The following is a 3854-nucleotide window of genomic DNA, read 5'->3' on the forward strand; positions in this document are numbered from 1 at the left end:
AGATACTACCTTACAAAGAGGAAAAGACATTCAAAGGAATTTTTCTTTGGATATTTATAGTAAATATGAGGATTTTAAAACTGCTTTTCTGACCTCTATTATTCCCCGATTCTTCGTAGTGTTTTGAGGAAGCCATGTACTTTTAACCGTACTTGAATACGCCTTAGAAAAAATAGAAAAAGCAAGTGGAAGGTTGGGCAGATCAGATCTCTTACTTTCATTGTAAAACTGCAGTCAAGGGGGTATCTAATCAGAGATACCAATGGCTCTCTAAGATATGCCATGACAATTGATATCCAAAGGGCTAATGTTAATCACATAACTTCCATGGTCAAACAGCACAAAATACCCTACTCCTTTCTGTAGATGCATCGGGGGAGGAGGCAGAAAAAGCACAAAGAAGATCTTTTCTTAGTGTGTGGCTATTGTGGCTCTAGTTTTTATGACTACTTACTTGGCTATGTAAACTCATGTGGATGATAGTGAGTACCTTTCTTCGAGTTTAGTAAACAGAAATAAGAATCATCTCTAAGTTATAAAAATCCACCTAAAGTGATAAGAGGGATTCAAAGTCACCTTGAAAAGACAAGTTGGTCTCCTGAATAGAGCAAGACAAAAGGCATTAAGGAATCTAAAAAGATTTATTCATTAGAAACAGGGAATAATTAGCATAAAATATAGAAAAGAAAGACTATTCAGCAATTATTGATGGTAGTCCCTCCCCACAGCCCTCCTGTGGGGAGAGAACACATTGACAAAAGATTCACCCTGCATGGCTCTGGTGGGAAGTATCTCTCTATTCTGATGAGGGATGTGTCTGACTATCAGAACCCTGACATAAATATTGCACTGCTGAACTAAAACCCCTTGCTCTAATTCTTATGCTAACACATCAATTTTATAATCATAATTTTATTTTGCAGGAGGTGGTTTCCTTTTAGGGAGAAAAGACCAACTAGAATTCATGGATGGATTATCATCCTTTTCAAGCTTAGTGTGATTACATCCTTGATATATAAGTCCCTACTTCTACCAAAGTCCCCAGATAGGCAAAACTAAGGTATGAACATGATGAAATCAATGTAAATGTCAACTTGGAAGGATTCTAATGACCAGCTGGCAGCTTCTCTGACACTACAACATCAGTGCACTGATAGAAGTAGGGAATGTAACTCAAATTGAAAGGGTATCCTTGCTTTTGAGACCACACCTGAAATAATGGGCAATACACTGAACAGTATGAAGAGGGCATAAAAGTCTTGGATGCATTCAGAGAAGATGAGCACCAAGGTGGTGAAAAGGCTGGAAGCCATGTTTTATGAATTGGGGAAAACACTTAGCCCGCAGAAAGGGAGAGGAGGGGAATAAGGGCACAGACACTGCCCTTGTGATCTCAAAGGTTATCATATGGAAGAAGATAGAGTTCTATGTTAAGGCTGGATAAAACAAAAACCAAAGAGTGTAAATTATATGGAGAGATATTTTTGGATCAATTTTAAGAAGTCTTTAATATGTGAAGGAGTTGTCTCAAGAGAAAATGAATTTTCTGATTTTGGAGCTATTCTAGCAAAAACTTTACAATAGCAACTTGACAGGGATATTGAAGAAGAGACCCTGGGAAAAGGTACTTTTTTTCTAGTCACTTTAAAATCTCATTTTCTAAAAAGTTTTTAAATGTTTTATTTATTTTTGAGAGAGAGAGACAGACAGACAGACAGTGTGAGAGGGAAGGGTCAGAGAGAGAAGGAGACACAGAATCTGAAGCAGGCTCCAGGCTCTGAGCTGTCAGCACAGAGCCTGACATGGGGATTGAACCCACAAACAGTGAGATCATGACCTGAGCCGAAGCCGGATGCTCAACGGACTAAACCACGTAGGCAGCTCAAAATCTTTGCATTTAAAGATAGAATTGAAGGTCCAGTTCTAAACCACTGAAGTATTTGGGTAGTGTAGTTTATGGGAGAATTCATTTTATTTATATGGTGACTTTTTTAACCTATTTTCACAGAATTATATTAATCATTATCTTTCCTTCATGACATAGTAACTAAAAATTTCTTTTTTTTTTAATGCTTATTTGAGAGAGAGACAGACAGAGTGTGAGCAGGGGAGAGGGAAGAGAGAGAGAGAGAGAGAGACAGACAGACAGACAGACAGACAGAGACAGACTCCAGAGCCAGCTCCAGGCCCCAAGCTGCCAGCACAGAGCTACCAGCACAGAGGCTGACACAGGGCTCGAACCTGTGGACTTTGAGATCATGACCTGAGCCAAAGTTGGAAGCTTAATTGACTGATCCATCCAGGTGCCCCCCAGAATATTTCTTTTTATTCTGAATAATAAGTAAAAGTAAGCCACCACTGCAACATCAATAAACAACAAATATGTAGGAATAAATCTATAGAAAATCATACAAAAGAACCTCTACAGACACAACTATAAATGTTATGGAGGCAAGTTAATGACTGTCCCAATAAATGGAGGAATATGCCATGTTCATGGATTGGAATATTCAAACATGTCAGTTCTCCTTAAAATAATCTGTAGAATCATTCTAATCACAATGTAAATCTCAGTATTCTTAACCCGTGTTTTGTGTGTGAACATGTGTATGTATGTGTTAACAAACTGATTCTACAATTTTTAATAGAAACATTAAACAGGAAACAATGGCCACAATTTTAGAGATAACTGGAAGATGAAAAATTTACTTTAAAATATAGCAAACCTATTCTAAAACTATAGTAATTAAGACAGTGTGGTTTTGTAACAAGAATAACAGTCAGGAATAGAAATAGACATTATAGAAATAGACTCACACGGACTTGTCACTCTATTTGTGACAAGGGTGATATTGCATAAAAGTTTGGAAAGAATTGGCTTTTATTGAAAAAGCATTTTTAAATGTTTATTTTTGAGAGAGAGAGACAGAGCATGACCAGGGGAGGGGCAGAAAAAGAGGGAGACACAGAATCTGAAGCAGGATCCAGGCTCTGAGCTGTCAGCACGGAGCCCGATGCAGGGCTCGAATCCACAATTCTGCAACTGTGACCTGAGTAGAAGTCTGACGCTTAACAGAATAATCCACACAGGTGCCCCAAGAATTGGCTTTTCAATAAATGTTTTGATTGGAGATCAATATGGGAAAACATCTTGACACCTGCCTCATACCACTCACCTTACCAAAATTCACACACACACACACACACACACACACACACACACACACACAGTAGACTCAAATAGGAACAGAAAAGGAAAAACAAGACAGAACATCACTAGCATCCTGGGGTAAACAGTACCAAGTACTGGTAAGGATATGGAGAAATAAGAACTCTCATAGATTCTGGAGGGAGTGTAAACATCCACAAGCACTTTGGAAAACTGACACAACAATTTTACTGCTACGTATATATTCAACAAAAATGCATTACTATTGAAGCTTGAAAAGGTGTGAGTTCTTTGTGTGCAATCTTTCATTTTTGCATGTGAGAGGGTTTTCTTTTTTTAATATTTTTACATTGTAGTACTTGTTTTGCTTGTTGGTGGTGTTTGCTTATTTAATACAGTCTGTCAAGGACAGAAATTACATGCTGGTTCCCCCCCCCCCCCAGGAGTATGTCTTAGGTTTTTCCCTTATTATTTTCTTTACTTTTTTTTTCCTCTTCTTTTTATGATGGTAGGGGTGGTTATGTTTAATTGAAGTTGCTTTTACAGCACCAAAGACTTAATCATCCATTTTCTATATAAAAAGTAGCTACTTTTTTGCATGGACCTCAAGTATACTGTAGTATAGAGGTGGAATTTAAGGAAAGGTGTTAAGCAGGCTGTGTTGTAGCTTATGGGCAGGTAATAC

This window comes from Suricata suricatta, chromosome 1 (genome assembly GCF_006229205.1).
Source record: "Suricata suricatta isolate VVHF042 chromosome 1, meerkat_22Aug2017_6uvM2_HiC, whole genome shotgun sequence".
Taxonomy (NCBI): domain Eukaryota; kingdom Metazoa; phylum Chordata; class Mammalia; order Carnivora; family Herpestidae; genus Suricata; species Suricata suricatta.